The sequence below is a fragment of the Gossypium arboreum genome, chromosome 6 (genome assembly GCF_025698485.1).
Source record: "Gossypium arboreum isolate Shixiya-1 chromosome 6, ASM2569848v2, whole genome shotgun sequence".
NCBI classification, from domain to species: domain Eukaryota; kingdom Viridiplantae; phylum Streptophyta; class Magnoliopsida; order Malvales; family Malvaceae; genus Gossypium; species Gossypium arboreum.
The window spans coordinates 92,929,916-92,953,081 of record NC_069075.1 but is presented as its reverse complement, the minus strand read 5'-3'; the positions used below and the strand labels follow the sequence as shown (position 1 = coordinate 92,953,081).

The 23,166-nt window shown below is 39.6% G+C and overlaps 1 pseudogene; it reads left to right on the top strand.

The window, feature by feature from the left end:
• Positions 1–1,028: 1,028 nt before the first annotated feature.
• Positions 1,029–7,300, top strand: LOC128293805 (photosystem I P700 chlorophyll a apoprotein A2-like; annotated as a pseudogene).
• The last annotated feature ends 15,866 nt before the right edge of the window (positions 7,301–23,166 follow it).

Below are 23,166 nucleotides of genomic sequence, written 5' to 3'. Positions count from 1 at the left end.
TTCATCAATAGGCAAACTATGAGTAAGCACATATAAGCTCACAAACCTTTCCTAATGTATACATATTCAATATCATGAATGAATTCATCAAATATTTCTTTTTTCAATACTTGTATGAATCTCGTATGTACTTGAGTCACTTAACTCATTCACACATTCTTTCTCGACTTGACTTTGCCCGTTAAACCTTTTGGAATTATTAAGGATACTCAGAAATCACATATAGCTCTTACAATGCCATATCCCAGATATGGTCTTACATGTTATAACATATGATGCCGATAGCCCAACTATGGTCTTACACGAAATCAAATAACGATGCCAATGTCCTAGACATGGTCTTACACGTAATCACATAATGATGCCAATGTCCCAAACATGGTCTTACACATAATCACATCTTGTTAATCCTAATGTCATGACATTCGTATCCTACACTATTCCTAAGGTTCGTACGGGACTTTCGGACATTGTAACCCTATCGATTCTTGCTCATATTTGATCATTCAACATTCATAGCAGTTCAATGACAATTAAACATATAAAATTCAATTTAAATACATTTATTTGCATATGAACTTACCTTGTATTCGGGATAAACTGACTGGATTGACTATTCGATAACCTTTGATTTTCCCCGATCTAAATCTGATTTCTTTCATTCTTGATCTATATACAATCAAAATTAACTCATTTATTCATCAAATCATTCAATTCAATCCACAAACACATATTTAGGCATTTTTAGACTTTAGCCCTTAAAGTTCCACATTTTTACAATTTAGTCCTTAACACATAAAAACACAAATTACACAATTTCTTTCTAAATTCATGAGTTCCAAATTTGTATAGGGTCCTTTGCAGCCCTAAAATTTTATTTATTTCACATTTCAATCACACATTTTCAACATTTCTGAATTTAGCCCCTAATTTACATTTTCATCAAAAATCACTTTACAAAACATGAAAATTTATCACCAAGCTTTCATAAATTATCATCAAACCTCAAAGAACACATGAATTCAACAATGGAAACTCTCAAAATCTTTAACAGTTTCAAAATTACAGGTATGGGCGAGCTAGATTGAGCTGCAACGATTGCCAAAATATAGAAATCATTAAAAATCGAGCTAAAACCATACCTTAATCAAGCTAGGGAGGTGTAAAACCCTAAAAAGCTTTAACTCTTTCTTTTGTCTCTAAAATTTAGTTGCCAAAGATGAATGAAAATGAAATTTTGGCTTTGTTTTAATTAAAGTATATCTTAATTAACCATTTTACTATTATAACCTTTATTATAAGCATAAAATAACATATAATGGATGTCCATTAAGGTCCATTAACCTTTAAAATGTTCTAATTACCATTTAATGCCATCTTATTTAAAAGCCAAAGCTATTTGGCACCTTTAACAAGTAGAATGCAACTTTTACATTTTACGCAATTTAGTCATTTTTCTCAAATTAAATATTAAATGATAAAATTAGCTCACGAAATTTTCACACATACATACAATTATACTGAAAACACATAAAATAATATTAAAAATAATTTTCTGACATTAGATTTGTGTCCAAAACCACTGTTCTAATTTAGTTAAAACCGGGCTGTTACAGTTTTGCAAGTCAAATAGTTACATGGACTGGGGACACAGCCATGTGACCTATTTCATACACCACACGGCCTAGGAATTGGGTGTGTAGATTGACCATGTGAGCCACACAGCCTATCCAGGAAATATGTCTACGCTGGTTCAAATCTAGCTCGGCCCAATAATTCGCTGATCCGCCATAACCTAAAATGCCCATTTTTTTGTATTTTTTTTCCTGAAAAGCCAAACAAAAAAATTTGGGAAGAATAAAAAAAGTCCAATTTTGTGATATATCCATCCCTACCGCTATTTGTTTTTTATTTTGTTCTATTTATTTAGTTTTTCCCATAAATTATGACCTTGATAAAGCTCTAGATTCATACTAGGACCATTAAATAGAAAGTTTAATGAAAAGAAAAAGAGTAAAGTGAACAAAAAAGAAGACTCTTTTTCAGGTCAGTGTAATCTTTATGCTCAAAACCCTGATTCAAGTAGTTAGTTATTTGGTGCCTCCCAAGGATCAGGAACTGCCATTCTAACCCTTCTCGAGGGATTCCATCCACAAAAGCAAAGTTTATGGTTGACTGATATTGCACACCATCATTTAGCTATTGCAATTCTTTTCCTAATAGCGGGTCACATGTATAGAACTAACTTCGGAATTGGTCACAGTATAAAAGATCTTTTAGAAGCACATATTCCTCCAGGAGGAATATTGGGGTGGGGGCATAAGGGTCTTTATGACACAATCAATAATTCGATTCATTTTAAATTAGGCCTTGCTCTAGCTTCTTTAGGGGTTATTATGTCCTTGGTAGCTCAACACATGTACTCTTTACCTGCTTATGCATTCATAGCACAAGACTTTACTATTCAAGCTGCGTTACATACCCTGTAACACCCCGAACCCGAGACCGTTGCCGGTGTCGGACAGGAGGGGTTAACAAGCCAAAACCACTTATGGCACCGACCAATTTGACATTCCCAGGCAAGCTGGAAAACTGCGTCGCTGTCGCCTTAAAAAGTATATCTCGAGTTTCACAACTCGGAAACTGATTCCGTAAATTTTACCAGATTTTAGACTCATATATCCATCCATGGATTTATTTCTAGAATTTTTGGTCGGGCCAATTGGTACAGTTTATTAGTTAAAGTCGCCCATGTTACAGGGGTCGACTACACTGACCTTCGCGCGTTACAACTTGAATATCTCTCTGTACAGGGTTTCAATACTGATACCGTTTGTTTCCAATGAAACTAGACTCAAAAAGGAATCTTCACATATAAGGCATGACTTCTAATTCATTCTGGATAATTTATGGCAAATTTTCAAAGTCGCGACAGGGGACCCAGAAACCGTTCTGGCCCTGTCTCACGAGAACTTTAATATCTCTCGGTATACTGATCATATGATCGTTTCGTTACTTTCATATGAAAATAGACTCGTCAAGGTTCGATCACATAATTTATTCACTATTTAACACCATTCCTACAAATTTTGGTGATTTTTCACATCCACGTCACTGCAGCTGGCAGCCTCTGTTTTTAAGGTAGGCTTTACCTATATTGTAGTTCCCATGGACCAACTATAGTCTAGTCATACTTAGGTCCACATATGATCATATTTAACCATTCCAATGGCTGATCATGTGACCAACTCTCTCATTCCAAACCATAATCACATCATGAAACCAAATATAATTACAAACCACATATGGTCAAATTCCATACTCCACTATTACGAACCATTTTCGCATGGCCGTACACATATACATCACAAGTACTTAAAAATAACCGAGGGTAGTCCTATAAATGCCATATCCAAAACTCAACTAAAGGAGTACCAAAAAGGGCTTTGATAGTGTGGTTGACTTCAACTTCTATGATCCCGAATCCGATCGCTAACGAGCAAAATCTATAAACAGAGAAACAAAGAAACGGAGTAAGCAATTTATGCTTAGTAAGTTTCGAGCCATAATATACACACAACCAAAGCATAGCATTCAAGTAGCTAAACAACAATTCATATGCACAATTTCTCAAAGACATGCTTACTTCACAATCCCAACTCTTATATTCATACGCAAATAACGGCCTAGTTAATGCCGATAGTTCATTTATCATTAGAGCGAATATTCGTACGCATTTACTCATAGTGTGCAAAGCACACACAAAACATACCTTGTTGTTGGGAATTTCACATGTGCAATAACTGAAAATTTTCCAGCAGCTTATAAATTTCAATTCACATACCTTCGAGTTTATCCGGATATAGCTACTGTTCAAAACACCTTCGGACATAGCCCGGTTATGGTAACCCGCACAAATGCCTTCGGACTTAACCCGGATATCACAACTCGCACAATTGCCTTCGGGCTTAGCCTGGTATCATAGCTCGCACAATTGCCTTGGGCTTAGCCCGTATCATAGCTCGCACAATTGCCTTCGGCTTAGCCCGATATCACTCGAACATTCATACACATCTTTGTTTCATTTTCACAACAAAACTTTTATGCACAATTCACTTAACAAAATATCATTTCGCTCAATGGCCATATACAAGGGCAAATTTCGATTGCTTATTACTTCATTCAATCGAATCAAAATCTAAGTTTCGATACTCGAAAACTTACCTCGGATGTTGTCGAATGATTCCGATGGCTATTCGACTACTTTTTCCTTCCCTTTATCGGATTTGGTCCCTCTTTGCTCTTGAGCTTAATTTAGCAAATAAATTGATTCAATCATTTGAGTATCAAAAAGAGGAACTCAAGGCACTTAGCCCACATATATTCACTAGACATTAAAGTCACATAAGTACGGAATTCATGAATCGACTCAACACACAAAGCCTTCAACATGCTTACTCATGGCCGAACAACACAACCTCTTAGGTACTCATTCATGGGCCGATTATGCATGTTGATGTTGAGGCCGATTACATGTTTAATACCACACATGCATGGCACACATTTTACTAGCTAATGCTTTACATATTGTAGCTCAATACACATCTATCATTTGCTTCATAATCAAAACACAATCACATGAAAATACATACTTTGAGGTAGTATATATGTCATTCCAACACATCATGTGCAAACATATATATATATATAGGTGCATGGTCAATCTCAAGGGTTCATACCCATCCAAACACAAATTTTTACCAATCAAGTAACAAGCATAAATCATGCTCATGAATGCACCATGGCCGAATACATCACAACCATACCCTTTTAACTTTGGTCATGGTTAAACAAAGAATTCAATGTCCTACTCAAGAATACTAAAAAGAAATTTCAAGAGTAGTCAATCCATCATTACATGCATCATCAACAAGCTTCACATTTAGCATGCAATGGCTTTAACACAATATCAACCTTGGCCAAATACCATTTTCATGGCATAACAAGGATTTGAACCATGGCTAACATGCACATCAAGTTAGCAACCAAAACAAGCATGAACCTCATGACACAACCTCAAACATACCTTAATCTTGATGCAATTATAGCCGAATCTCCTTCTAGTTCTCTTCTAAACCAAGCATGAAGCAAAAATCCTTCCTTTTTCCTTAGTATTTTCGGCCAAAGAAGAGAAAATGGATGAACAAAATTTTTTCTTTGCTTCTCTTTCACTCACGGCAAAAGGGGGAAAGGATGAGCAAATTTTGATTTTTTGTTTCTCTTCCTACATGCTTAATTTTTTATCATTTATCACATCATGCATTAACAAAACATGTCATAACATGTTTTCCTTGCCCATATTCCCTTGTCATGGCCGGCCACTATACCATCTTTGGGGAAATTTGACATGCAAATCCCTTATTTTTGCATGCATGATCAACTAGTCATCACACATTTCCCCATCATACTTTCAAAGTTTACTACTAGGTCCTTTCTAGTGAAATTCACATTTATAATTCTAAATTGAAACATCAAAATGTCATACACAAATTAACACATATCATAGGCATCAAAATAAATTTTTAAATTATTTTTATGCCTCGGTTTTGTGGTCCCGAAACCACATCCCGACTAGGGTCAATTTTGGGCTGTCACATACCCATCACCAATACATCGCATGATTCATTATGACAGGAGCTTTTGCCCACGGAGCTATATTTTTTATTAGAGATTACAATCCAGAAGAGAATGAGGGTAATGTATTGGCAAGAATGTTAGACCATAAAAAAGCTATCATATCCCATTTAAGTTGGGCCAGCCTTTTTCTGGGATTCCATACTTTGGGACTTTATGTCCATAATGATGTCAAGCTTGCTTTTGGGACTCCGTAGAAACAAATCTTGATCGAACCCATATTTTCCCAATGGATCCAATCTGCTCATTGTAAAATTCATACGGGTTCGATGTGTTTTTATCTGCAACGAATGGCCCAACATTCAATACGGGTCGAAGAATATTGGTGCCTGGCTGGTTAAATGCTGATAATGAAAATAGTAATTCACTATTCTTAACAATAGGTCCTGGAGACTTCTTGATTCATCATGCTATTTCTCTAGGTTTACATACAACTACATTGATCTTAGTAAAGGGCGCTTTAGATGTGCGCAGTTCCAAGTTAATGCCGGATAAATAGGATTTTGGTTATAGTTTTCCTTGTGATAGTCCGAGGCGAGGGGGTACTTGTGATATTTCGGAGTTGGACGAATTTTATTTGGCGATTTTCTGGATGTTAAATACAATTGGATGGGTTACTTTTTATTGGCATCGGAAACACATCAAATTATGGTAGGGCAATGTCTCACAGTTTAATGAATCTTCCACTTATTTGATGGGATGGTTAAGAGATTATCTATGGTTAAACTCTTCACAACTTACCCTGTATATGAGAGAAATTGTGAAATTTTACAAAAAATTTCCTGAGTTCCCAATTTAGTCCCGACTTGATTCCAACGTTTATAATGAGCCTCGAGGGTCCATTAAAGGGACAATATGACTAATTTTGATAATGAACATTATTTAACATTATCTCTATTTATTCTGTAAACTTCAGTAATACCCTATAACCCAATTCCGGTGAAGGATACGGTTTAGGGGTGTTACACTGTTGTAATTGTCGAGTCAAAGAATCATGTGATGAGCTGAATCCCCTAGTAAAAAAAATAGGCATAATAAATGAATATGTATGTAATTGATTATGTATAAGGCCAAATAAAAAAAGGGGGGGGAACTAAGTTAGTTACAATATGAAGTATGTAAATTAGGAGATACTTGCTATAATGGAAGTTGCATGAGTAGTTAGGATTTTTCTTTCTTTTAGGGTAATATTTTTTGCACCGACTTTGCTAAATAAGCTTATGAAACTTGATCAAATTTTTAGACATAGAATATTGTTGAGAACTAAAGTACAAAATGATCTCTTAATGGTCTAACAATACAAAGGTGGTTATGTTGCTATGACAATTATTACGTTCATGCATATTTTGCTTGAGGACAAACAATAACTCAGGTTTGAGGGTGTGATAACTCTTTAAAAGAGTTATATTTCAGACATATAGACTTCGTTAATTATTCATGCTTGAGTAAATTTAGTTGTATTTTAAGAAATTATAGTAGTATTTTTACAACATTGCATCATGAAGCTTGGATTGTGCTTTCAATGCCACTATATGTTACTTTTACTTGTGGGAGGAAAGGAATTTGTGTTGTTTATAACAGGTGCAGAAAAGAGAAAAAGAAGTGAAGAAGTGAAGTTTTGTCTTGACAAAAGGTTGGATAGATTGCTAGCACAAACGTCGTGGTAATTCCAGGAAGATGTTGTCTCAGCTGTCAATTAGTATCATTCTTAGCCAGCTGAACTTGTACTAGAAATATCCACTTGATAAAGAGGGAGAAATGAGTGTGTGCTGAGAGGAGGACCTACCCTATAAAAAAAAGAAAAAGAAAGAATGGATGGTGTAACACCCCGAACCCGAGACCGTCGCCGGAGTCGAACACGAGGTGTTAACAGACTTCAAACCACTTACTGAGAATTTTCCAGACAAGCTGCCAATCTGTGTACTAGTCGCTTCAAAAATCATAACTTGAGTTTTGCAACTCGAAAATCAGTTTTGTAATTTTTCCCTGAAACTATACTCATATTTCCATCTACAGATTTTTTTCTAGAATTTTTGGTCAAGCCAATTAGTACAGTTTATTAGTTAAATTCTCCCATGTTACAGGGGTCGACTACACTGACCTTCGTGCCTTACAACTGGAATAACTCCCTTTTTAGGGATTCAATACTGATGCCATTTGTTTCTATAGAAACTAGACTCAAAGAGGAATCTATACATATGTGGTATGACTCCTAATTATCTCTGGTTAATTTATAATGAATTTTCAAATTCGGAACATGGAATCCAGAAACCGTTCTGGCCCTGTCTCACGAAATCTTGGATATCTCTTAAAATACAGCTCAAATGGTCATTTCGTTTCATCCATATGAAAATACACCCATCAAGCTTCGAGTACGTAATTTTTTTAGCTATTAATTCCACTTCTACTATTTTTAGTGATTTTTCGATCTCATATCACTGCTGCCGTCCGCAACAGTTACTGCGATGAGACTATGCCAATTTCATGAATCCTTCCTTAGCCTTACTAATCATCCATCATACGTGACACAAATTATGGCCACCTTATCAAAATTAAGGTTTCTAAGACTCCTGGCTATAGATTCTAGCATCCCACTCAAACGACCACATAGGCCATTTTCACATGGCTTAAAGTTTACAACCCAAAATTTAACAAAACAAAATAGCCCATACATGCCAAATGTTCTCCTAGGTTGACTAAGAAGACAATACCAAAAATTGCTCGCCGGTGTGATGACTTCGTTGTGATTCTGAACACCCAAAAGGAGACGAGTCCAAGAAACCTAAAATGGGTGACAATAAAACACCGAGTGAGTTTATAACTCAGTAAGTCATAAGCATTCCACAACCATCCATTAATACAATTATCATAAAATGAAATAATGAAACAAGGCCAAGTGTTCCAGCCATACCGAACTATACCATAGTTCCTTAGATCTTTCGGATCAATCTCATACCAAGTCATACATTTACATTTCATATACTGTTCAATAGGATATTTGAAGCAATTTCCATACATCATTTCATTTCCGCAACAATCATGCAATCAAATGAACTTTCATCTATTCCACGATACCTTATTTACGGGAATGCAATTGAAATCATCACATAGATTTAAATCTTACCAACTCCACCCCGAGCATGAACATAGCATCTATTAGCCATGAACTCAAGGTACTTACTCTTTCCGCTGTCCATACTCATCTCGATGAAGTCACGCCTCCATATATGTGACAGCCCAAAATTGACCCTAGTCAGAAGGTGGTCTCGGGACCACAAAACCGAGGCATAAAAATAATTTAAAATTTATTTCGATGCCTACAGTATGTGTGTATTCATGTATGACATTTTTTGATGATTGGTTTAGTGTTATAAAGGTGAATTTCACTAGAAAGGACCTAGTAGTGAACTTTGAAAGTATGATGGGGAAATGTGTGATGACTAATTAAAGCATGCATGCAAAATAAAGGACTTGCATGTCAAATTCCCCTTTTATAGGTGGTGGCGGCCATGACAAGGAGGATGGGCTAAACATGTCATGAAACATGTTTTGTTGGTGCATTAGGGTGAAATAATAAACAAAGGTGTATGGGTGATAAAAAATGAAAAAAAAATGTGTGTGAGTGTGGTAATCCCCCTTGCGTGAGTTGAGAAAGAGGAAGAAAAAAATTTTGTTGTGTTCATCCTTTCTCATCCTTTTGGCCGAAAATCATAAGGGAAGAAAGAGGATTTTTGCTTCATGCTTGGTTTAGAAGAGATCTAGAAGGTGATTTGGCTAAATTGGCATCAAGATTTAGGTATGTATGAGGTGGTGTTAGGAGTTTCATGCATGTTTTGGTTGCTAACTTGATGTGCATGTTAGCCATGGCTCAAATCTTTGTTATGCCATGGAAATGGTATTTGGCCAAAGTTGTTATGGTGATAAAGCCATTGCATGCTAAGTGTGAAGCTTGATGATGATGCATGCAATGATGGATTGTCTACTCTTGAGTAAGATTTTGAGTTTTCTTTTTGTGTTTAACCATGATTGAAGTTGAATGGAGCATGATTGTCATATTCGGCCATGATGCATTCATGAGCATGGTTCATGCTTCTTGCATGTTAGTTAAAATTTGTATTTTTGGATGGCTATGGACACCTTGAAATTCGGCCATGCTCATATTGTATATATATGTTTGCACATGATGTTTTGGCTATGAAGTAAGTGATGAATATATTGGTTTAAAGAAGGAGATGTGGAAGAATGCTTGTGAAATTGCAAGCACAATTCGGCCAAGCACACATATAAGTGCTTGATGCTATATTATAAGTTTTGGGCCACAATGTGCAAAGCATTAACTAGTAAAATGCATGCTGTTTTTGTGAGGTATTAAGTGCAAAATTGGCCTCAACATGTACATGAATATTCGGCCTTGGGTAGCCTATTGACGGCCTTAGCTTTTCCTTGATGCTCAAATAAATTGTATTGAATTGCTTGATGTAGTATAAAATGTGCATGACCATTGTGTATTCAAGCTAAAGAGTGGCCATATGACCATTTAAACTCCTTGTCATATTCGCCATAGCGAGCACAATGAGGTTTTAATAAATTGAATTTGTTTGAATTAGCTCAAGAGCTAAGAGGGCCACAATTGGACAAGGGGAAGGAAAAGGTGATCGAGTAGCCGAAAAAGCCGTTCGACAACATCCGAGGTAAGTCCTCAAGAAGTGACCTTACTTGAATTATGTGAGATGAAATATGGATGTGTATGATTATTGATTATGTGTGTATGAGTATTTGAATTCTACCCGGGCTAAGTCCCGAAGGCGAATATGCTTGTGATTATATTTGCGTTTGAGCCTTAGTAACGAAAATGAAATATGTATGTCCAATGATTATTGATGTATGTGTACATGAGAAATTGAATGATATCCGGGCTAAGCCCGAAGACAATTATGCTGGAAATTATATCCGGGTTAAGACCCGAAGGCAATTGTGCTAGTGGCTATATCCGGGCTAAGACCCGAAGGCATTCGTGCGAGTTATTCTATCCGGGCTAAGACCCGAAGGCATTTGTGCACGTGATTATATCCGGTTATATTCCGAAGAATCTTGGGCTGGAGGTGAGTGTTGGTTGCTGTAATGAATTCAATTAGTACACTCGAAAAGCCCAAAGGATAAGGTACGTTATATGTGCATTGGAAAGTCGACATGTTTGAGCAACATTCGCTCAATCGACTAATGAATTTCAGTTATTGAATTGATTGATACTTTGTGAAAGTATATAATGATGAAGTGTGAAGTAAGAATGTGTATTAATGAAATGATGCATTTGGCTATGTGAATATATTGCTGTAATTAGAGTTGATTATATTCCTTGAGACTTACTAAGCATAAAAAAATGCTTACTCCGTTACTTTGGCTCTCTGTTTTATAGATTTCGCTCGATAGCAATCGGATTCGGGATCAATAAAGTCGAAGTCATCCACACTATCCACGCCTCTATTTTGGTATAAATTTTGGTTGAACTTTGAAATGGCATGTATAGGACTACCCCTTGTTGGTTGAATATGTTGTGATGTATATATGTACGGCCATGCGAAAATGGCTCGTAAAGGTGAAGTATCGACTTAGACTAATTGTGGTTTGTATGTATATATTTGGTGTCATGATGTGGCTATGGCTTGGAAATGGGAATGTTGGTCATATGATCAGCCATTGGCATGGTTAAAGTGATCATATATGAACCTATGTATGGCAAGACTAGTTGGTTCATGGAGACTACCAAATAGGTAAGACCTACCTTAAAAACAGATGCTGCCAGCTGCAGTGACGTGAATGTGAAAAATCACCAAAATTCGTAGGAATGGAATTAAATAGTGAATAAGCTATGTAAGTGAACCTTGATGAGTCTATTTTCATATGGAAGAAACAAAATGGTCATAGGAGTTACATGTTAAGAGATATTAAAGCTATTGTGAGACAGGGCCAGAACGGTTTCTGGGTTCCCTGTCGCAACTTTAAAAATTTACTATAAATTATCCAAAAATAATTAGGAGACATATGTTATATGTACAGATTCCATTTTTAGTCTAGTTTCATTAGAAACAAACGGAACCAACATTAAAGCCCTGTACAGGAGATATTCAAGTTATACCGCGCGAAGGTCAGAGCAGTCGATCCCTGTAACATGAGTGATATTAACTAATAAACTGTACCAATTGGCCCGACCAAAAATTCTAGAAATAAATCCATGGATGGATATATGAGTCTAAATTCAGGGAAAATTTACAAAACCAGTTTCCGAGTTTTGAAACTCGAGATATGATTTTGAAGGCGACAGTGACGCAGTTTTCCAGCCTGACTGGAAATGTCAAATGGATGGGCAAAACAAGCGAACTTGGCTTGTTAACCCCTTGTGTCCGACACCGGCGATGGTCTCGGGTTCGGGGTGTTACAATTTTATTGGTATCAGAGCCACGGTTTAGTCGATTCTAGGACTACCGTGATGTGTTTGGGGTCTAGCTATACATGCCATTAAATGATGAATCGATAGTGTGGTGATTTCTGACAATTTGACTTTGTGTTTATTTATAGCAATGGATCCCGATCCCAACCGAGCGATAGCTGATGATGTGGAGAGTGTGGCGCCTGCTCCCGCGCAAGGGACAGCGGCCGTGACTCTCAACCTATGGCCAGCAATCCTAATGACGAGGCTAGGCAAGCCTTTTATAGTGTGATGAACGAATGGTTTAATCAATACATTCGAACCAACACGGCTGTTCCACAACCTCCATTCTCGACAAATGCAACCCCCGCACCTACAATACCTCCGGTGACTGACCAAATAAGGTCAAGTAAGCCCCCAGTCGATAGGATTCGAAAACATGGGGCCACTGAATTTAAGGCTACGGATGATGATGATGCCGAGCGAGCTGAATTTTGGTTTGATAACACTATCTGGGTGCTTGATGAGCTATCCTGTACACCCGATGAGTGCTTAAAGTGTACCATCTCCTTGCTACGCGAGTCCGCCTACTATTGGTGGAGTACTCTGACTTCTGTGGTGCCTAGAGAGCAAGTGACTTGGGAATTCTTTCAAACCGAGTTCAAAAAAGTATATCGATCGAGATTCATCGACCAAAAGCGGAGGGAATTCCTTGATCTTAAGCAAGGTTCGATGTCGATTCTGACACTGAACGAAAATTTGTGAAGCTTAGCCGATGCAGCGAGAATGCATTTCGTCCGAAGCTATTATGTGTAAACGCTTCGAGGATGGGCTGAATGATGATATAAGGATGTTTGTTGGCATCCTCGAGATCGAGAGTTCGTAGTACTTGTTGAGCGAGCTTGTAAAGCCGAAGAGCTTAGAAAGGAGAAACAAAAAGTGATGTGGGAACTGGAGAATTCGAAGAGGTCCTCGGAAAGTCTCTTCAACAAGCATCGAAGAGATTTGAGATGATGTGAGCCGTCTAGAGCGTTTGGGCTTTTCTAGACGAGGCCGATCGACCCCTGTGACCACACGAGTCACCTCGATCACGGTGGTGGAAATGATCGCCGAGAGAGGCGGAGTGTCCACATTGTGGCAAATGGCATTCGGGAGCTGTTGGTTTCGTGATCGCTCTGCTATAAGTGTGGATCGGCCCACCACTTTATGAAGGATTGCCCGAGGATGCATGAATGAATGTAAGTCGAGTGCAAACCGGGTGCTACCACCGCTCGAGGTAGGCCACCTAGAAATATGGGCAATGTCGGTGGCGGTCGAGAGGATCTAGAGATGCTACCATCGGATCTCGAGGCTCGTGCTCTGCTAGGACTTATGCCATCGCCGCACGCCGAGGATCTTTGCCTCTCGGATATTATTACAGTACTTTCACTCTTTTCAATACAAATGTGATTGCTTTGATTGACCCTGGTTCTACTCATTCATATATATGTGAAACCTTAGCATCCATAAGACTTTGCCCATTGAGTCTCTTGAGTTTGTAATTCGGTGTCAAACCCTTGGGTCATTACGTGCTTGTCAACAAAGTGTGCAAGAAAAGTCCCCTAGTGTTCCGAGGTTCTTGTTTTCCGACGGACTTGATGCTTTTGCCGTTCGATGAGTTCGACGTTATTCTTGGTTTGGATTGGTTGACCATGCACGATGCGGTTGTAAATTGCAAGAGCAAGACTATCGATTTGAGGTGCGCGAATAATGAAATAATTCGGGTTGAGTCTACGGACTTAAAGGGTTGCCACCGTAATATCGCCGATGTTGGCCCGAAATATGTAAGAAAAGGGTGCGGCGTACCTTGCGTCGTGCTCGATGACAAGGAATCGAAAAAGAAACCCGAATCTGTGCGTGGTTTGTGAATACGGATGTTTTCCCAAGAATTGCGGGTTTACCACTGTTCGGAAATAGAATTTGGCATCGAATTGGTACCGGTACCACTCCAATTCGATAGCTCCGTGTCGTATGGCACCAACGGAATTAAAGGAGTTGAAAGCTCGTTGCAAGAATTGGTGGATAGAGGTTTTGCTCGCCGAGTTTTTCGCCTTAGGGTGCGCCAAGTATTGTTCGTGAAGAAGAAGGATGGAACCATGCGGTTGTGCATCGACTATCGTCGACTTAATAAAGCGGCGATAAAGAACAAATATCCGTTGCCACGTATTGATGACTTGTTCGATCAATGAAGGAGCCTCGGTGTTCTCGAAAATAGATTTGAGATCGGGCTATTATCAATTGCGAATCCGAGATTTGGGCGTACCCAAGACGCCTTGAGCGAGATATGGTCACTATGAGTTCCTAGTGATGCCGTTTGGGCTCACTAATGCCCTACGGTATTTATGGATTTAATGAATCGGATCTTTAGACCATATTTGGATCGATTAAAGTCGTGTTCATTGATGACATCTTGGTCTATTCAAGAAATGAGACCGAACATCTTGAACACTGCGGTTAGTGCTGCAAATTTTACGGGATAAGCAATTATATGCTAAGTTCAAGCAAGTGTGAGTTACGGTTAGAGAGGTTAGCTTCTTGGGTCATGTGGTATCTCGCATGGGTATTCGAGTCGACCAATAAAATTTCAGCCATACTTAATTGGAAGCCTCCGAGAAATATTCTTGAGGTTCGAGACTTTTTGGGGCTTGCTTAGGTTATTACCGACGATTTGTAAAGGCTTCTCAACGATAGCCACGCCGATGACGGCTACTCTAAAAGGATGTTAAGTTCGAATGGACGAAGAAATGCCAAAAAGTTTCGATCAACTGAAAACTTATTTGGTGAAGCCCCAATTCTAGTGCAACCCGAGTCCCAAGGGAGTTTGTCATCTATAGCGACGCCTCTCTACTTGGGTTAGGTTGCGTATTAATGCAAGAAGGTCGAGTTGTGGCCTATGAGTCGAGGCAATTAAAGCCACATGAGAAAAATTATCCGACTCATGATCTCGAATTGGCGCCATCGTATTCGCCTTTAAAGATTTGGCGACATTACTTATTTGGTGAAAGGTGCCATGTATACTCGGATCACAAAATTCTCAAATATTTGATGACCCAAAGAGACTTAAATCTGCGACAAGGGCGTTGGCTCGAGTTGTTAAAGGATTACGAGTGATCATTGACTATCACCCGGAAAGGCGAATGTGGTTGCGGATGCCTTGAGTCGTAAATCGTTATTCACTTCTGACGATGAATGTGCACTTGTCATCCAATCCGACGGTGTGTTAGTGGCTGAATTGGAAGCCAAACCATTATTGACACACCAAATTCGAGAAGCTCGAGAAAGTCGACGACGAGTTGGTTGCAAAACGGGCTGCGTGTGTTCGAACAAGGACTCGGAGTTTCAAATCGACGATGACGATTGTTTGAGGTTCAAAAGTCGTCATGTGTTCCAAAGAATTGAACTCATTTCGATAATTCTGAATGAAGCCCATTGTAGCCGAATGGCAATCCACCCGGGAGTACGAAGATGTACAATGATTTGAAACGTCGATTTTGGTGGCATGGTATGAAGCGAGACATCTCCGACTTTGTTTGAGATGTTTAATATGTCAACAAGTGAAAGCGGAACATCGGTGCCTTGAGTTACTTCACCAATCACGATACCCGAGTGGAAATGGGATCGAGTCACAATGGACTTTGTATCCGGACCGCCATTGTCGACAAGTAAGAAGGATGCGGTTTGGGTCGTGGTGGATCGATTGACTAAGTCGGCCCACTTTGTCCCCGTCGTCACGGATTTTCAATGGACAAATTAGCGGAATTGTACGTTTCTCGATTGTGAGATTACACGGGTGCCTATTTCCATCGTGTCGGATAGAGATCCGAGATTTACCTCGCGATTTTGGAAAAAGTTGCAAGAAGCTTTGGGTACCAAGTTGCATTTCAAAGACCGCCTTTCACCCCCAAACCGATGGTCAATCCGGCGGATAATTCGAGATACTTGAGGATATGTTAAGATGTTGCGTCCTCGAGTTTAGTGGTTCATGGGAGCGGTATTTGCCATTGATTGAATTCGCCACAACAACACTTTCAATCAAGTATTAAGATGGCACCCTCGAGGCCTTGTGCGATTAAGTAAATGCCGTACACCATTGTTTTGGACCGAGCTCGGTGAAAGCAAGATTTACGGGGTGGATTTGATTAGGGATGCTGAACGAAAGTGAAAGTAATCCGTGAAAGTCGAAGATAGCCTCCGATCGCCGTAAGTCGTGCACGGATCTGAAGCGTAAGGATATCGAGTATCGGTGGGTGATAAAGTGTTTCTCAAAGTATCGCCTTGGAAAAAGATACTCGAGTTCTACCGTAAGGAAAGTTGAGCTGAGGTTCATTGGGCCATATGAGATATCGAGCGAGTCGGTCCGGTGGCATATCGTTTGATTTTGCCCCTGAACTCAAAAAGGTTCACGATGTCTTTCACGTTTGATGCTTGACGCTATAGATCCGATCCATCGCATGTGATTAGTCCATCGAAATTGAAATTCAAGCTAATATGAGTTATGAGGAAGAACCGATTCGTATCCTATCACGAGAAGTGAAAGAGTTGCGAAACAAGCGGGTTCCGCTAGTGAAAGTGTTATGGCTCAAGCACGGATAGAAGAAGCTACTTGGGAGACCGAGAACTCTATGAAAGGCGATATCCAAGCCTATTTATCGGTAAGATTTTCGGGACGAAAATTTCTTAAGTGGGGAGAGTTGTGACAGCCCAAAATTGACCCTAGTCGGAAGGTGGTCTCGGGACCACAAAACCGAGGCATAAAAATAATTTAAAATTTATTTCGATGCCTATAATATGTGTGTATTCATGTATGACATTTTTTGATGATTGGTTTAGTGTTATAAAGGTGAATTTCACTAGAAAGGACCTAGTAGTGAACTTTGAAAGTATGATGGGGAAATGTGTGATGACTAATTAAATCATGCATGCAAAATAAAGGACTTGCATGTCAAATTCCCCTTTTATAGGTGGTGGCGGCCATGACAAGGAGGATGGGCTAAACATGTCATGAAACATGTTTTGTTGGTGCATTAGGGTGAAATAATAAACAAAGGTGTATGGGTGATAAAAAAATGAAAAAAAAAATGTGTGTGAGTGTGGTAATCCCCCCCCTTGCCGTGAGTTGAGAAAGAGGGAAGAAAAAATTTTGTTGTGTTCATCCTTTCTCATCCTTTTGGCCGAAAATCATAAGGGAAGAAAGAGGATTTTGCTTCATGCTTGGTTTAGAAGAGATCTAGAAGGTGATTTGGCTAAATTGGCATCAAGATTAAGGTATGTATGAGGTGGTGTTAGGAGTTTCATGCATGTTTTGGTTGCTAACTTGATGTGCATGTTAGCCATGGCTCAAATCTTTGTTATGCCATGGAAATGGTATTTGGCCAAAGTTGTTATGGTGATAAAGCCATTGCATGCTAAGTGTGAAGCTTGATGATGATGCATGCAATGATGGATTGTCTACTCTTGAGTAAGATTTTGAGTTTTCTTTTTGTGTTTAACCATGATTGAAGTTGAATGGAGCATGATTGTCATATTCGGCCATGATGCATTCATGAGCATGGTTCATGCTTCTTGCATGTTAGTTAAAATTTGTATTTTTGGATGGCTATGGACACCTTGAAATTCAGCCATGCTCATATTGTATATATATGTTTGCACATGATGTTTTGGCTATGAAGTAAGTGATGAATATATTGGTTTAAAGAAGGAGATGTGGAAGAATGCTTGTGAAATTGCAAGCATAATTCGGCCTAGCACACATATAAGTGCTTGATGCTATATTATAAGTTTTGGGCCACAATGTGCAAAGCATTAACTAGTAAAATGCATGCTGTTTTGTGAGGTATTAAGTGCAAAATTGGCCTCAACATGTACATGAATATTCGGCCTTGGGTAGCCTATTGACGACCTTAGCTTTTCCTTGATGCTCAAATAAATTGTATTGAATTGCTTGATGTAGTATAAAATGTGCATGACCATTGTGTATTCAAGCTAAAGAGTGGCCATATGACCATTTAAACTCCTTGTCATATTCGGCCATAAGCGAGCACAATGAGGTTTTAATAAATTGAATTTGTTTGAATTAGCTCAAGAGCTAAGAGGGCCACAATTGGACAAGGGGAAGGAAAAGGTGATCGAGTAGCGAAAAAGCCGTTCGACAACATCCGAGTAAGTCCTCAAGAAGTGACCTTACTTGAATTATGTGAGATGAAATATGGATGTGTATGATTATTGATTATGTGTGTATGAGTATTTGAATTCTACCCGGGCTAAGTCCCGAAGGCGAATATGCTTGTGATTATATTTGCGTTTGAGCCTTAGTAACGAAAATGAAATATGTATGTCCAATGATTATTGATGTATGTGTACATGAGAAATTGAATGATATCGGGCTAAGCCGAAGACAATTATGCTGGAAATTATATCCGGGTTAAGACCGAAGGCAATTGTGCTAGTGGCTATATCCGGGCTAAGACCAAGGCATTCGTATGCGAGTTATTCTATCCGGGCTAAGACCAAGGCATTTGTGCACGTGATTATATCCGGTTATATTCGAAGAATCTTGGGCTGGAGGTGAGTGTTGGTTGCTGTAATGAATTCAATTAGTACACTCGAAAAGCCCAAAGGATAAGGTACGTTATATGTGCATTGGAAAGTCGACATGTTTGAGCAACATTAAGCTCAATCGACTAATGAATTTCAGTTATTGAATTGATTGATACTTTGTGAAAGTATATAATGATGAAGTGTGAAGTAAGAATGTGTATTAATGAAATGATGCATTTGGCTATGTGAATATATTGCTGTAATTAGAGTTGATTATATTCCTTGAGACTTACTAAGCATAAAAAATGCTTACTCAGTTACTTTGGCTCTCTGTTTTATAGATTTCGCTCGATAGCAATCGGATTCGGGATCAATAAAGTCGAAGTCATCCACACTATCCACGCCTCTATTTTGGTATAAATTTTGGTTGAACTTTGAAATGGCATGTATAGGACTACCCTTGTTGGTTGAATATGTTGTGATGTATATATATACGGCCATGCGAAAATGGCTCGTAAAGGTGAAATATCGACTTAGACTAATTGTGGTTTGTATGTATATATTTGGTGTCATGATGTGGCTATGGCTTGGAAATGGGAATGTTGGTCATATGATCAGCCATTGGCATGGTTAAAGTGATCATATATGAACCTATGTATGGCAAGACTAGTTGGTTCATGGAGACTACCAAATAGGTAAGACCTACCTTAAAAACAGATGCTGCCAGCTGCAGTGACGTGAATGTGAAAAATCACCAAAATTCGTAGGAATGGAATTAAATAGTGAATAAGCTATGTAAGTGAACCTTGATGAGTCTATTTTCATATGGAAGAAACAAAATGGTCATAGGAGTTACATGTTAAGAGATATTAAAGCTATTGTGAGACAGGGCCAGAACGGTTTCTGGGTTCCCTGTCGCAACTTTAAAAATTTACTATAAATTATCCAAAAAGAATTAGGAGACATATGTTATATGTACAGATTCCATTTTTAGTCTAGTTTCATTAGAAACAAACGGAACCAGCATTAAAGCCCTGTACAGGGAGATATTCAAGTTATACCGCGCGAAGGTCAGAGCAGTCGATCCCTGTAACATGAGTGATATTAACTAATAAACTGTACCAATTGGCCCGACCAAAAATTCTAGAAATAAATCCATGGATGGATATATGAGTCTAAATTCAGGGAAAATTTACGAAACCAGTTTCCGAGTTTTGAAACTCGAGATATGATTTTGAAGGCGACAGTGACGCAGTTTTCCAGCCTGACTGGAAATGTCAAATGGATGGGCAAAACAAGCGAACTTGGCTTGTTAACCCCTTGTGTCCGACACCGGCGATGGTCTCGGGTTCGGGGTGTTACAATTTTATTGGTATCAGAGCCACGGTTTAGTCGATTCTAGGACTACCGTGATGTGTTTGGGGTCTAGCTATACATGCCATTAAATGATGAATCGATAGTGTGGTGATTTACGACAATTTGACTTTGTGTTTATTTATAGCAATGGATCCCGATCCCAACCGAAGCGATAGCTGATGATGTGGAGAGTGTGGCGCTGCTCCCGCAAGGGACAGCGCCGGACTCTCAACCTATGGCCAACAATCCTAATGACGAGGCTAGGCAAGCCTTTTATAGTGTGATGAGCGAATGGTTTAATCAATACATTCGAACCAACACGGTTGTTCCACAACCTCCATTCTCGACAAATGCAACCCCGCACCTACAATACCTCCGGTGGATCGACCAAATAAGGTCAAGTAAGCCCCGATCGATAGGATTCAAAACATGGGGCCACTTTGAATTTAAGGCTACGGATGATGATGATGCCGAGCGAGCTGAATTTTGGTTTGATAACACTATCTGGGTGCTTGATGAGCTATCCTGTACACCCGATGAGTGCTTAAAGTGTACCATCTCCTTGCTACGCGAGTCCGCCTACTATTGGTGGAGTACTCGACTTGTGGTGCCTAGAGAGCAAGTGACTTGGGAATTCTTTCAAACCGAGTTCGAAAAAGTATATCGATCGAGATTCATCGACCAAAAGCGGAGGGAATTCCTTGATCTTAAGCAAGGTTCGATGTCGATTCATCGACTACTGAACGAAAATTTGTGAAGCTTAGCGATGCACGCGAGAATGCATTTCGTCAAGCTATTATGTAAACGCTTCGAGGATGGGCTGAATGATGATATAAGGATGTTTGTTGGCATCCTCGAGATACGAGAGTTCGTAGTACTTGTTGAGCGAGCTTGTAAAGCCAAGAGCTTAGAAAGGAGAAACAAAAAGCTGATGTGGGAACCGGAGAATTCGAAGAGGTCCTCGGAAAGTCTCTTCAACAAGCATCGAAGAGATTTCGAGATGATGTGAGCCGGTCTAGAGCGTTTGGGCTTTTCTAGACGAGGACGCGATCGACCCCTGTGACCACACGAGTCACCTCGATCGCGGGTGGTGGAAATGATCGCCGAGAGAGGGCGAGTGTCCACATTGTGGCAAATGGCATTCGGGAGCTGTTGGTTTCGTGATCGCTCCTGCTATAAGTGTGGATCGGCCCACCACTTTATGAAGGATTGCCCGAGGATGCATGAACAGAATGTAAGTCGAGTGCAAACCGGGTGCTACCACCGCCGAGGTAGGCCACCTAGAAATATGGGCAATGTCGGTGGCGGTCGAGAGGATCTAGAGATGCTACCATCGGATCTGAGGCTCGTGCTCTGCTAGGACTTATGCCATCTGCGCACGCGAGGATCTTGCCTCTCGGATATTATTACCTACTTTCACTCTTTTCAATACAAATGTGATTGCTTTGATTGACCACGGTTCTACTCATTCATATATATGTGAAACCTTAGCATCCAATAAGACTTTGCCCATTGAGTCTCTCGAGTTTGTAATTCGGTGTCAAACCCTTGGGTCATTACGTGCTTGTCAACAAAGTGTGCAAGAAAAGTCCCCTAGTGTTCCGAGGTTCTTGTTTTCCGACGGACTTGATGCTTTTGCCGTTCGATGAGTTCGACGTTATTCTTGGTTTGGATTGGTTGACCATGCACGATGCGGTTGTAAATTGCAAGAGCAAGACTATCGATTTGAGGTCGCGAATAATGAAATAATTCGGGTTGAGTCTACGGACTTAAAGGGTTGCCACCGTGTAATATCGCCGATGTTGGCCCGAAATATGTAAGAAAAGGGTGCGAAGCGTACCTTGCGTCGTGCTTTCGATGACAAGGAATCGAAAAGAAACCCGAATCTGTGCCGTGGTTTGTGAATACCGGATGTTTTCCCAGAAGAATTGCGGGTTTACCACCGTTCGGAAATAGAATTTGGCATCGAATTGGTACCGTACCACTCCATTTCGATAGCTCCGTATCGTATGGCACCAACGGAATTAAAGGAGTTGAAAGCTCGGTTGCAAGAATTGGTGGATAGAGGTTTTGCTCGCCCGAGTTTTTACGCCTTAGGGTGCGCCAATATTGTTCGTGAAGAAGAAGGATGGAACCATGCGGTGTAGCATCGACTATCGTCGACTTAATAAAGCGGCGATAAAGAACAAATATCCGTTGCCACGTATTGATGACTTGTTCGATCAACTCAAGGGAGCCTCGGTGTTCTCGAAAATAGATTTGAGATCGGGCTATTATCAATTGCGAATCCGAGATTTGGGCGTACCCAAGACGCCTTGAGCGAGATATGGTCACTATGAGTTCCTAGTGATGCCGTTTGGGCTCACTAATGCCCTCACGGTATTTATGGATTTAATGAATCGGATCTTTAGACCATATTTGGATCGATTCGTAGTCGTGTTCATTGATGACATCTTGGTCTATTCAAGAAATGAGACCGAACATCTTTGAACACTGCGGTTAGTCTTTGCAAATTTTACGGGATAAGCAATTATATGCTAAGTTCAGCAAGTGTGAGTTACGGTTAAGAGAGGTTAGCTTCTTGGGTCATGTGGTATCTCGCATCGGTATTCGAGTCGACCGAATAAAATTTCAGCCATACTTAATTGGAAGCCTCAGAAATATTCTTGAGGTTCGAGCTTTTTGGGGCTTGCTTGGTTATTACCGACGATTTGTAAAGGCTTCTCAACGATAGCCACGCCGATGACGGCTACTCTAAAAGGATGTTAAGTTCGAATGGATTTAAGAAATGCCAAAAAGTTTCGATCAATGAAAACTTATTTGACTGAAGCCCCAATTCTAGTGCAACCCGAGTCCGGCAAGGAGTTTGTCATCTATAGCGACGCCTCTCTACTTGGGTTAGGTTAGCGTATTAATGCAAGAAGGTCGAGTTGTGGCCTATGAGTCGAGGCAATTAAAGCCACATGAGAAAAATTATCCGACTCATGATCTCGAATTGGCGCCATCGTATTCGCCTTAAAGATTTGGCGACATTACTTATTTGGTGAAAGGTGCCATGTATACTCGGATCACAAAATTCTCAAATATTTGATGACCCAAAGAGACTTAAATCT